The sequence below is a fragment of the Strix aluco genome, chromosome 8 (genome assembly GCF_031877795.1).
Source record: "Strix aluco isolate bStrAlu1 chromosome 8, bStrAlu1.hap1, whole genome shotgun sequence".
Taxonomy (NCBI): domain Eukaryota; kingdom Metazoa; phylum Chordata; class Aves; order Strigiformes; family Strigidae; genus Strix; species Strix aluco.
The window spans coordinates 4653238-4666828 of record NC_133938.1 but is presented as its reverse complement, the minus strand read 5'-3'; the positions used below and the strand labels follow the sequence as shown (position 1 = coordinate 4666828).

Sequence of the window (13591 nt, the reverse complement as noted above, 5' to 3'; positions counted from 1 at the left end):
GTTCTCCCAAGCATTTTAAGCATACATTCACCCTCAGCATGCAGGAGATTTACGTATTTCACTTCCATTGACATGGTAGAAAAGACCCTCCTCACTTGCAGATTTGTTCTTTTAATAGGCATCCAGCACAAATGGGAATTAAGTACATGTGTGTGTCCAACAGAGACTAGACCAGAACCAGCTGTAGGCACAAATAACTGCTTAGGAGGCCCATTTTTTTGTGCTGATTTGGTAACTCACAGGACAGCCAAATCTTCCTTTTTAGGAATGGGAAGAACAGGAAAAATAGAGGACCTCATCTTCAGATTGTATCACCCATGGAAGAGGAGAGTCAGCAGGGAGAGAAGCCTCCGCGTGAGGTTCTCCTCTCCCTGCTGGAGCAGCTGGAGCAAATAAGGTTCATCGTGGGCAAACGTGAGCTCATTTTGCCTCTACTCCAAGCTGGCAGAGAAGTCAGGGTGTTCGGGCTCTGAGTCAAGGCTGTGATAACTTGCTCGCGTGACTTACTAATTGAAGTTAGAGATACTTCAAGATACTGAATGTCTGTGGCGTAGACGTGCTTCTCTCAGTCTTTGTTGTCTTATGCTCCAAACCTTTTCAAATTGTAAATCTAAGAAGTCAAATGCAGTGCAAATGGTGGAAGGACAATGTGGATTTTGGGAGACAGGTAAGGCTCTGTACACGTTCTCACTATCAGGACATGCAGAGGTGAGTCGTCTGCATTGTATGGTGACAGCACAAGCGCAAGGAACACAGTCCTCAGCAAAGTCCTTTCAGAATTAGCCACACAAAAAGTTGAATCTTAAAGACAAAAGAAAATGGGATTAGGAGGAAAGAAGTGGCAATGACTGGAGCCCTTAATTTGATGCCAGTGATGTCTCAAAGTAAGCAATTTCCCAGAGGATTGCCAGAGATGTGAAATGAATTGTAAGAGCTGCTTTACAGGCATTTGTGGGCACACACACCTGCTTACAGCAAGGGAAAAGACAGTGCGTAAATGTCTGGAATATTACATAAAAGCTGTCTGGTAGACTAGGCAGAGCAATTAAAATCCATCTCGCTTAAATGAACCCTGAGTGCAGGTCAAACAAATCTAATTTTTATTGTTCCTTAAGGAGATGTCCATGTAGGAGACAAAAGGGGGATGTAGCCGTCAGGTTAAAAAAGCAAGATGCCTTAAAAAAAATTAAATGTTCACAATAGTGCTACAGCAAGCTAGATAAATGATATATTGCAGTGATGGTTTAAAACTAATTGATGACTAATGTTGTAATGCATTTGTAGCTACACTGATCTATTATATATCTTGGCCAAGCTGAAGGGACACTTCAAGGAGAAAAATTGCTAACTGTTTTAACCTGATGGAACTTGGGGGAAAAATAGTTACTTTAAGAGATAAATGGGAAGGTTGTGACCTCCTAATGTACATCTGGGTCTTGCAATGCAAAATCAAATTATCATTAAACAGAATGTGATCTGTGATGGAATTGAAACAACTACAAACCAGCACAGAAATTTCTGTCGAGAAATACAATAGTGCAGTTTCAGCTGGGACCATTAGCTAAAATGCTGCCTGGCTGAAGAACTGGTGTAACAAGTTGGTAGGGAATTGTTTTGCTCTAAAATGAAAGTTCATTTAATTGGAGACTGCAGGAAGAATGTAAGCATATTTACAGCAATTTACATATGTAAGACATTCTATAAACATTACTTAATTAGTGTATAAATAATTAACAGTTTACCCTAAGTTCTGAGTAACGTGTCTCTCTGGCTCTTGGAGGGGAGACAGGAAGCCTTGTTTTCCCCTCCTCATTTTTGTCATGCCTGAGGCTCATGCCCGCTGGGTTTTACCCTTACAGTTGGAATTCAGAGAAGATGTCAGTCAGGCTCTGCTTATTTTCACATCTAATTCATGCAAAAACCAGGTTTCCTCCTGAGGCGGTAAACTGGCCCAGATTTGCTTCAAAGTTTGGCCTAGGTTCAGTGAATGACTCACTTTAACTAAGGTACATCCATCTTCCTGGCTGAAACACAATATGGGAAGTGTTGTCAAAGAGCAGATAGCCCCCTAAGAACAGGCTCAGGACCTTAGAAACCAAAAGTAATAGCTTGTTTCATCCCCTGGTTTCCTGTTACCCAATATTAAGGACATTGAGTGGGTGTAATAAGAACACGGTTACTCAACCCAGAGTACCAGTGTGGGTTTTTTGCATGCTAAACAAGCTGCAAATGGCTGGGATGTATTGCTGGAAGCTGAGCGGGGAGGAGTTGCTGTCTGTAAGCCTCCATGGTCATAGGCTCTGTGCTAAGTTCTATGGAATAAACATGGCAACACCTTAGAAATGAAGATAACATTATGGGCCACTGCTAAAACACTGACTACCTTGAAAAGGTAATGATTAAAAGGCCAAAAATACCACCAAAATCCTTAGCCTTACTCTCAACCTCTGAATTGGTTCCCTTTAATACAAGTACATAGAGGAGAACAATCTAACAAAGACAACCCTCACCACAGGTAACACTCATTTTATTCTGGTTGAGAATAAGTTAATGGAGCAAGAACATGACCAGCCTGTGAGCCCGTCTGAGACCAATATATTCCTTTATGATAAATCAACCTTCTGGTGGGAAGGGAAGTGCTTGCAAAACCAAATTGCACGTATTTTGTATGCTGAAGGGTTTGATGTTCCAAAATCCCAAAAGCCTCCATATATTTTAACTGCTGTACATTAGGCTTCCTCCTTCACATTCATTCAGTTTTGGTTTGAAGTCCAACACAGGCAGCAGCTTGGAAACATAATTCTGTAGCTCAAGATGGAGCAGCTGAAGTCTTAATTCTGGAGGTCTTTATTTCAAAGGGGGGTATTACTCTTGGGTCAAAATGTTAAGTTATTCAGATCATGGTACTGGTGACAGTTTTCAACAACATGAGAAACTCAGTGACACAAGTACCGCTGAGCTTAGAACATATATTCTCTCAAAGGATGATAAACAGTCACATCCACAGCTCTATCTGAGATTTCTTTCATTAACGTATTAAAACAAAGTAACTCTAACAGATTTTTTCCTCCCATATCAAGGTGATAAAAAAGCTTTCTAAAGCTTGGTGCTGAGTAAATAGTTCTTGGATGGGCATTTTTTTAAGCAGAAAAAGCATACAAAATAGCTTTAGATGAAACTTTGAGCTGCCAGTTAATTTAAAAGCGATAAAATAAGAGAAAAAATCTGAGCAAACTTGAAGCACGGCACTAGCCAATCAGATTGACTGTAATAGCCGGTTGAAAAGGATGAGGTTTTATTCTGGAAAACTTGCTTCATTCAATAAAAGCTGCTTCTTCCTCCTCCCAGTTCTTCAGACCTTACTTTAAGATTTTTTTGGGGGAAATTTGAGTTACAGCAGTACAATATACAAATCAATGAGTGGAGAGAGTTAAAGCATCATTCCTTTTGAAGGCAGCAAAAGAGGGTACGTACAGAGGTGGTGGAACCCCATGGCCTCCTCCCCAAACCCCGTTGCCCTTAGTGGCCAGATTTCCATTGAGGGAAGTGTTTGCAGCCCATGGGATAATTATCTGCCATCCTAATTTTCCTGTCCTGTATCTCCCAAGTTGATGACTTTTCAGTGTATGTCGTGATGATGGGGACGAGGTGTCAGTTAGAACATCCCAGGATATTTCCGTGATTAAAACATACTGTAGGTAAGGAAACTGTTCTCGTGTTGGATCATGCCCATAAACAACGATCCCGGCAGTTCTTGGAGAGGGTGGAGTTACGCACCCAGTCTCATACTCCTACCTTTGACACAATCGGACATAAAATAGCCTAAAATAAGAGTTCAGTTGCCATTTATTTCCTTCCTCAACTTTTTTTTCTTGCTTTATAACAAGATTTCCTAGCTGTGGCTGACAGAAATGGCAAAAATGTACAATATTTCTGATTTTTGTTGTGTCTTGCTTTTTATTCCACTTTCAGTTTTTCAGACTGGTCAATGATTCAAACAGTTTATTAAAGCTGTGATGGTTTTATCATTGCTTCAGAAGACAATCTGTAAAATCCAAAAGTTAGCAACAAGAATGTGATTTTAAAGAATGCCTAGAAGAGTTTAATTCTGCTGCCTGTGCTTAACACTGGAAGAAACTCTGGACTGCAGCTGTCTTCTGTGCCAAAAGGTTTTTTAATTTTTTACAGTATTTCTATGTATGTATATTTGCTCCATTTGATTTATACTAAAGCTTTACGATTGTCAGATTAGTGTAAGAATGCAAGTAGGAGATTTAAAATGTACCTTTGATTGTTCTTTTTCCATGTTCTTTCTAATATTATGTCAATAGTCTAAAGGAGTTTTTGACGCGATGCACTGACTATTCTGACTCACCAGACAGCTCAACATTGGGTACATCATTTACCAGTTGACTGCAGTCAAAAGCTACTGCATCCTTCTTCCCTCTGGACCCAAACTTGATTCATCTGTCCATAGTTCTGGTTCTGATACGGTTTTGAAACAGTGCTGATTTTCCCAGGAAGCCTTAAGAACCTGCGCATCTGCTTCGTGCTGTCTGGGCAGCTCAAACAACTGCGGAGGGGATGGAATAATCTCCCCCAGACCTCTGACAGCATCACATTTTCACCATTTGCAACCCGCCCCCCGCCACGGTGCCCAGTATGTGTAGCACTGGCAGGAGGAGCTGGGGAAACTCCTGTTTTCTGGGCCATAACCTATGAAGCTGCATGATTTTAGGGAAGACCAGGTTAGCTCCAGGAGGAGGGAAGTGTTATAGCTCTTCTTCTCGAGTTCTGCACAGAAGTCAGAAGCTTTCAACATCAGTGAGAGCATCAATGTGTACATTCTGATTTCCATCTGTCTCACAAAGCATAAATCCAAAGCACTATGTGAGATCAATCATGCCCAAAATATTTAAAGTTACCTAAAATGTTGGATAATTAATATCTTATATTTTTCCCCGGAGTCCTGAGTGGTGCAGACGTTCTATTAATCATATATTGCAAGCTCAGGCAATACATAAAGTTTGTAAAATAGATTTATATAACAAAGATGAAGCAGAATTAACTGGATCCACGAATGTCTTTCTACCCACAGCTGTCTGTAATTGTTTCATTACATTTCTTTGGATTTTATCCTGTTTTGCTGTGACCACCTACTGGCAACATATCTGTAAGGAAAGAAAATAAAGACAGAAATTCTAACGTGGAAGATGTACAAAATAAATCCTGTGACGTTTTCTAATATGTGAATATTCTTAAATGCCAGACTAAAACATCCCTCCAATGGTTTCTTTTACAGACTTCCCTTGTTCCAGAAACTTGGCCTGAGTTAGGAGGAAACCCCAGAACTGTCCCTTAAAAGTTGAATTGCATCAGTGTGGGTGAGATGTTGGACAAAATTCTTTAATGGTGTAATTCCATGAAAATCAGAAATACTACCCAGGGCTGAATCTGCCCTATGGTATAAAATTATCTCCCTAGGGGCAAGACTTCTGGAAACAGTATCATATTTTAATTATAAGCAGACAATTTGTCTTGGGTTGTATACAGAGCATGAAAATCTAACTGCTATAGGGAACTAGCTACATATATGGTGATTTTTATTCCTGTTTCTAGTGCTGCTTGGTTTATTTGTGTATGATTTGCAGGTGGCTAAATGATCCTACAAACTTCTTTTTAAGTACTTGAATAAGCCCCTGTGGAATATAAGATTTTAAAAGATTACAGTGCTGGCTTTAGAACATCATTTGTACATTTTGCAACGAGTTTAGGAGAAAGGCTGCATGTTGTCTATAATCTGGGAAGTCCAGATTCTAGTTAACAATCTTATGCTTGAAGAACAGACAATTATATTTTTTACAAATTAACAGATGCTGATGGTGCTTTGCCTCCCATCACTGTGTTCACTAGTTTCTGAATTCAAAGGACAAAATAAGATCTGATTTTGTATAAAGTCCCAGCCACGTCAACAGGACATGCTGCTTGAAGTGCAGTTGAGCCCTCTTCAACCCTTCTCCACGCTGACTGCATTCTGGCTTCACTGTATGACATATCACCACTGTACCAAACTACTTCACGTAAGCTGGTCATATTCTATGGAAAAAGTCTTGAAAGGACGTTGCAGAAAAATATTGAACCTCTGTTAGTTATTTTTCATGAGATATAAGGTATTGTGAAATTTAAGGAGCTTGACAGATTTTCACAGCTGGGTTTGTGAAATTCATTTCCAGCTCAACAGATTGTGATTTCATGATTTTGCACATCTGGATTTTGGCACAGAGCTACGATGGAAGACGTCTGTGGCAAATCTGCCTCCCAGAGAGAGCAGGGCAGTGTGTCTGCTCCTGGTCAGTGAGGAGTCCAGTCCCGTCTGTGAGTTTTGACCTGCCTGCCCTCACCTGTGTAGTTTCTGTTCCGAAGGGCAAAGGCTGCAGTGTTGTAGCTGGCCCTGACATTAGTGATCTCAGGAATTACTTGAATATAAATGCTAATGATAAAGTCATATTTCTAATATTTAAGGAGTGTAAAGGGATATGCAGCGGTCACAGGGGTGACTTTTGCATATCCCCTTACATTTTCGCATGCTGGCAACATGGATGGGTACACCAACAACGTGTGTGAAGCCTGTTGAGCACCCCCTCCACTACACTGCAGCAGTGGGCTTCTTTTCTGGCCAAGCATTTGGGCGTGGGGGTGTCTTCTCCTTAACCTAATCTGTGGAGAACTGGCAGTCTTCCCAGAGGGGAACGAGTTGATGAAAACATGACTTTAAGCCAGAATGTTTTCAGCATTCACACCACAGAAGGAGAGTTTATAAAGGTGGCAGGAGTCATGTGCGTTTTCCCTTTGTGTATCGCTGTATGGCAACAAAAGCATCCTCTTTTCCCACCAGGATCACACGGTGTCACAGAACTTCGCTTACTCTTATGGCATTGGCAGTGCGGTTTTGCAAGAAAAATCCCTGTGCTGTCTGGAATGCTCAACTATTGGGTACCAGAGTCAGAAAACATCCTGCCTGCCGCGAACGTTAGGAAAACAGAGCAGTCCTGACTCTAGTGCCAAGTGGTTTTTTGGAAGGCTGACTCCCCTGAGAATAAAGGATGTTGGTATCCAGCCAAGAGGGCAGGCAGGAACAGGCCCTGGGCAAGACACTGGAATTTTGGTGGAGCCTGAAATATTGCATGCTTGTTTGTATCGGCTTCTGACATTTGTATTAAAAGGTGAGTTACCCAAAATGTAAAGAAATGGGTCACAAATTGATAAAGTCTGAATTCTTTTTCTAGCTATATTTAGAGCCATGTAAAACAGGGATTTCCCTTTTTGGCTGCCCTAGTATCTAAGAGTAACTTAATATCTCTGTTAAAAACAGAAAAAGTCCCCCAAAAGAAATTTCCTTTTTTTCCTATTGTACACTCAAAAATCCCTTCTTGTCATTGCATAGTATTCAGTTGGTTTTTACTTCCCTATTTCCCTGTTTGAATGAATAGTCCTAGTCTAATGACTCAGTAATCATTTCATCCAGAGTATTCCCCAGCTTCTATTTCCTATACCAGCTTTTCACTCTTAAAAATGAGATTGAAAACCACCCGCAGGTGCTTGTATTAACTGCCTAAGGAAGCACATGTTACCTGACCCTTTATAAATCTTTTCTTCCCTTCAATTGTTATGCTAATCTGCACCTAAATAAGCGGAATCTTTGAATACTCAAAGATCCATTTCTGCTTCTGTAAGTAAAACAATTTGCTTATCTGCTTGATTTGGTTTGGTAGATGGATTGGTTTTAGATGAAGTTTTCTGCATAGAAATTCTTGAAAATGCCACACGTAAGTGGGAAAATTGCAAAAGAGGAGATTGTATATGTAGATAGATTTTACATTATTTATTTCCTCTTTATCTTAAATTTAGAAAGATTTGAGAGATGATAGATTGGATCCAGTGTTGCAAAGCAGCTCAGTAGCCAGCATGGCTGGTCTCTGAGCTTCCACCTCCTCTGAAAAAACTTAGGTGATGTGAAGTTGTCTTAGCGATGTTACTTCCACTGTCCTTGTCCTTACTGAAGGCTGCTGGGTGAGAACATGCCCCAGCAACCTCTCTTTTATCTGTGCTGACGTTGGTAACTGAACCTGTGTAAGAACTGTTGTTTTTCCCCTGTGGTGGTAGTTTCAGTTATCAATACGTACTCACGCTTTCTGATTTGCGGCCCAAAAGAAAGTCCCAAAGCCGTTCCTGTTCAGCCCCTGGGGCTGAAGTGCACCCCGCTGGACTGAAAGGTCTTGTCTGGTATATTTGCGAGTCCTGAATCCCTGGATTCAGGAATGCCAGCAATTTTTCCACTTACTTATTTTTGTAAAATGCCCTGTTGACTGCAAAGCTAGGCCCAGTATTTGCATTTCCATCACGGCTACGGTGGGCAATTCCTGAACAAGATGTTGGGTGTATAGTTTTCTGCTGGGGCGTCTCACCTGTGTACATGTGTGCTCCTGAAATGATGGTTCACTCTAACATTCAACAGCAGACTGGGATGCTGCCAGGGCTTGCGTCCAGGGAGGCCGAGAGATGTTTTTGTGTTGGTCTCAATGGAGCGGGACTGAAGCTTTATTTCCTTGACAAGGCTGGAAAATGTTCATTCTGTCTCTTTCCCCTTCACACACATATTTTCTTTTCTTTATAGAATAAGTCATTTGTCTTTATCTCACCATTCACCTCTCTCTTTGATTGCAGTTAATGGAATTGTCACCTTTATGTACTCATGTTCCATTTCTCAACCTGTCTGGACTTTGGCCTCCAAAGGTTAGCACTGCTAGTGAAGTAATATGATTAAGTGAGTCTTTTTAGACAGATTTATGCAAGATTTCTTCTCCAGCAAGTGTCACATCTAGTCTAGTTCTGCAAAAAAGAATATTTCAAAGATGCCAACTGTCATCTAAAACCACTAAATTGTTCTGCAGAGCTGGTTGAGAGGACTGCGGGCCATCTTAGAGCAATGCTGATTTACGCTACCTGAAGCTGTATCCCTAGAGTTTGAAATACACGCTTTTGTTAATAATGGAAAAAAGAATGTTCCTGTCTCACAGAAAGCACATTTAAAATGGAATTTTCATTAGTTACTCTGTAATGAAAAGGCAAAAGGGTAAATTTTAAGTGAATCTGTCCAGGATCTTGGAAAAAGAGGAAGGATATTTGAAGCAGTAATACCTGAAACAAAACTACAACAGCCACATTCTAAACAGGAAAAAAGTGGCCTCGTTTTCCATTTAAGCTACACACGTCTACAAGATATTTTGAAGTTTATAGAAAGATTTTGAAATTATAGAGGATCCACTGCACACATATCTGTTCTTCCTGCATTTGAGAAGAAGCACAAATTAATCATCATTATTCTGCACTAATATAACACCTCTTAACCCTCAGCTTTCAGAATATTTCAAAGGAGTAATGAATTAAGCCTCATGTGGTCTTGGGAATATGTGATAATCTAAACTTTGATTCTTTCATTTAAAAAAAAAAAAAAAAGCATTTTCAGGACTTTGATTTTGGAGGCTAAAGATCTTGTAACTGTTCTTGAGATATCTTTATTTGTCACCCCCTTGGAAAGAAACCATGTGAGTGCTAGAGAAGTGTAATGAAATGGAAAAATATATTAAGGGAAAGTTAATGCATTTGTCTGTACTTACAGACAGATAACTATTTAATTTCTTTCGCTATTTATTGGAGCAAAAAGACCTGGATAAGTCAAGGTACTAATGTGATATAGATATAGGTGCAAAAAAGGCAAAATTGATCCCTGTCTGTAACTAAAAGGCTGCACAGGGAATTATTATTATTGCCACTGTACAAGTCATCGTTTTGAACATTACGCATTATGTTGGGCTGTGATCATTCATGTTCAGAAAAGAGGAATTCTGACTGAAACAAGTGCAAAGAAAGCTTATTAGATAATTCAAAACTTGCTGTTATGAAAGAAAATATAAATGGTTAATGTTTAACTTGGCAAAACAGAAGTTAAGGGATTTAAATGGTGTCTACCAATACACTGTGGGAGGAGAACAACTTATATTTAAAGAGTCAGCAATCTATGAATATTTGGAAGACAGAAATAGTTAAATTTGTTTTTAATGAACAGGGGAATAGGATTCTGGAACAAAACAGTGAAGAAGGGACATAGTTGGGAGGGTGAAGAGCAGGAACTATAAACCGGAGCTCAGCATGTGTATGGAAGGGTATATAGGATTTGATTGTCAGATAGTGGAAGCACACTCAGGTTCATTTCTCCGGGCTTCATTTTACAGCATTTCAGTTGAACAAAATATTTTGGTATATCTACAGTGACAGTATTTTGTTTGGGGTCACTGAACTAAGGTGAAACAGCTTGTTTGAGTCTCTGAACTCTACACTTTCTCTCCGCGGTGCAGTTCCCTGGTCAGAGCAGTAGCCTTATGCCACGATTTGTTCCCATGGGCCAGGTGTCCGTGTGCCTGCGCCGCTCTGACTCAGATTGGGATGTACATGTCTCAGAAGAGAGAAATTTGCATCCCGCTATGGGAGGTGCCGACCTCCTGGGGAGCAGAGCAGAGCATGAGAGCACACACTCCCACCCTGCAATGAGCTGACTTGGAATTACAGTCAGGAGGGTGGTATTAAAAAAAAAAAAAATCTATTCAAAGCAAAACATTTGGACTAATGCAAGAAAACTCCAAATACTTCAGTTTGTGTCAAATGTCCTTTCCTACCTCACCTAGACTCAAGGTATTCCCAACAGAAAGTTGATTTTCACCCAGAAGATTTCAGTTTTGTAGAAGTAGTGTTTTCCATCAGAAAATCATTCCAACGGAAAATTACTAACTGGTTCTAATACAAAGTGACTAGCGAAGGTCTCAAAATGATTCAGTGGCAAAGCTGGAATGAGAACCCACAGCTCCTGACCACGAACCCTGTGCTCTAACCACGAGACAACACTCATCTTTCCCTGAGCAAGGTTGTTCCTGCAGTATTTCTGCTTGGGCCAATGCGGGAGAGCTCTGGAAATGTTGCAAGAGAGCTTTTTGCTACAAGATTTCCTGCTGTAGAGTGTTTGGGGGATAACGGGAAAAATCCCTGCTGGCTCCCTGGGGCCTCTTCAGAAGTGTTTGGACATCATGGGAATGTGAGGGTTTCTATCCGCTCCTCCCTACGTGGGTCAGGGAGGGACGTGGTGGGGTCTGGTCCTGCCACGGCTGGCCCGTCTCTCTGTTTCTAAGAGATGCTTTTGAGGGGATCCTACTGCCCTGTCCTCCATTTTAAGCAAACCTTAAATAAACTCAGGGTTTATTCAGGAATTTCCCAACTTCTCAGGTAAAACTCCCAAACAGAATAACCCCATGCAGAAAATCAAACTCATGTCTTGCAGTCCTGTTTTGTTTATTTAAGGAGCGATTATGTATTTATGGGTCAAGGTGGGGTATGTCCTCAGTCTGGACATGCCCTTCTGCTTGTTTCCCTGTATTTATTCTTGCCCTGGCTCTCGGTGTGGCTTCTTAAATGCTAAACGCTTCTTCAACCCCCAATATTTCTGCAGTCTTTGTAGGGCAACAGGGCTGCGGCTGAGAAATGCGATTTAGCAACAACGCCTTTAACAAAAAGAGCCAACCCCCCTCCTTTTTTTTTTTTTTTTTTTTTTTTCTGTTTTATTCACTTTTAAATAAAGGAGAAATACGATTCCCTTTCCGAGGCAAAAACCACTCGTATCGGTTGAATTCCTAACAGGGCACAGTGCACGCTCGGCTTTCCAGGGCAGTGCAGCTTGACAGCTATGCCTAACACACAGCAGATCCCTTCAACAGCGCTCGGGGCGAGCTCCACACACGGGCCCCCAAATGCAAACCAGATGGCGGCACCGGCCGGCGCAGCCTTCAAAGGCGAGCGGGGGAGGCTCAGCCGCTCCCGCCTCCCCTTCCCCGCCCCGCCGCGGGGACGGCGGCGCAAGCGCGGCCGGGCCCGGGGGGTGCAGAGCGCGGCGGGCTTCCCGGCAGCGGCCGGCGGTCAGGAAATTGCCCTGTCAGGAAAAGCGCGGTTTCTGTAGCCCGCTCCCTGCGCAGCTAATCTAGTGTTTCAGTTTGGACAAGTAAGTGATTTTTGACGCTCGCCAAGACCCGGTGGAGACTTAAAGCCGCGGCCGGGCGGGCTCCCCCTCAGCCAGGCAAGGCGCGCGCCGCCTCTGAGGGGAGCGCGCGCTCCCTCAGCCCCGCGCGCGCCGCTGGCCGGGGCGGCCCGGCTCCGCTAGGCCTAGGCGGGCGCCTAGCCCAGCCTGGCCCGGCCCAGCACAGCCCGGCCCAACCCAGCCCCCTCTCCGGAGCTCTGCGCTGAAAGGGGAACGCGGTGACATTGAAGAAAACTCCTTCCCCGTTCGGGAGGTGCTGCTGGTTGAGAAACGCTGTCGCGTTTGCGGTGGTGTGTTTTGTTTTGTTTTTAATTAAAAAACCTGCGGTGCCCGGGTGTAACACCCCCTCTCCGGGTTTTTCCCAGGGGAACCCCTCTCGCTGCTTCTTCAGGGCATGTGTTGACTGTGCGATTAAATTGCTCCGGATCAGTTTCAGAGCCTGGTTTTGGTGTAGCTGGTGGGGCATTATAGGATTTACATTCTAGTCTCCCTGCCTGGCTTCCCAAAGTTTGCTTTTACTATGTTTCTCAACAGCACAGCCTATATATAATGCCTAAATTTAATGAGAAGGGGTCTGCCCTTTTTCACAGTCCCTCTGCGTTGACAGGCCCCAGGCTGCGCGGGGGGTGCGCAGCGCCTGGGCTGGCACTTGAGATTTTGCAGGGCTGGGGTAGGCACATCGCTTCCTCCCAGTGATTCCTCTGGCGGACAGTGGTGTAGGAGTTACCATTTTCCCTGCTGCCTTTCCCTGAGCTTTAAATGGCAGCACTTAGGTGACCTGACATCAGCAGGTGGGACACGTACATCACTTACATGCTTGCTTAATCCTCTAGATCCTTGGGAGATTTCCTCAAATGTATTTCTTGCCCTTACTCAAGTTGGTATTTTCCAGTCTTGCATCTCTGGCGCAGGTATCGCTGGCACTGGTGTCCTCGCTGCTCACTTCCACCGCTGCCTCCTTCCTCCTCTTGCAGCTCTGCTTTCTCGCACCTTTGTGGCACCGTCTCCTTCGCATGGCAGTTGCTCCTGCGTTCTCATAAAGCTTGTGGGCTGGCATGGAGCCCACCCCAATAACCTGGTGGAGTTTACTTGTGCTTGGCTCCAGACCTCCCCGTAACTGTGTTCCTCGCTGGTGACGTGCTCAGCACCAGTTAGGAACTGGTGACCTTGCAGATTCTTTCTCTACTGAGGTGCCTGGGACTTGTTAGCTAGTTTAATAAATTTAGCATCAGTGCCTCTTCTCTGGAGAACACTTAAGAAATAAATGTCAGGGAAGGCAAGTAGAGAGTTCTCTCATCTCTGAGGTTCTTAGAAAGTAATAAACAGACATGTAACTGTGAAGGTGGTCTCCTCTTTTTTCATCCTCATGTATTCCCTCATCCTGGAAGACCATTTGCTTAATTTGCTGAAATTAGCTTTCTTCTAAATGTACTTAAATATAGTACAAAAACA

At 42.8% G+C, this 13591-nt stretch overlaps 1 protein-coding gene across 8 annotated transcripts in view; it reads left to right on the top strand.

The window, feature by feature from the left end:
• Positions 1-6115: 6115 nt before the first annotated feature.
• FGGY (FGGY carbohydrate kinase domain containing) overlaps positions 6116-13591 on the top strand; it is a 150280-nt gene continuing 142804 nt past the window's right edge. The window contains exons 1-2 of one of the 8 annotated variants that reach the window (XM_074831891.1): positions 6116-6375; positions 6896-7223. The gene's annotated coding sequence lies outside the window, so the exon portion shown is untranslated. Of the gene's footprint in view, positions 6376-6895; positions 7224-11949; positions 12104-12383; positions 12430-13591 lie in introns of those variants that run through there. The other 7 variants (XM_074831890.1, XM_074831896.1, XM_074831899.1 and 4 more) reach the window with 7 other exon arrangements.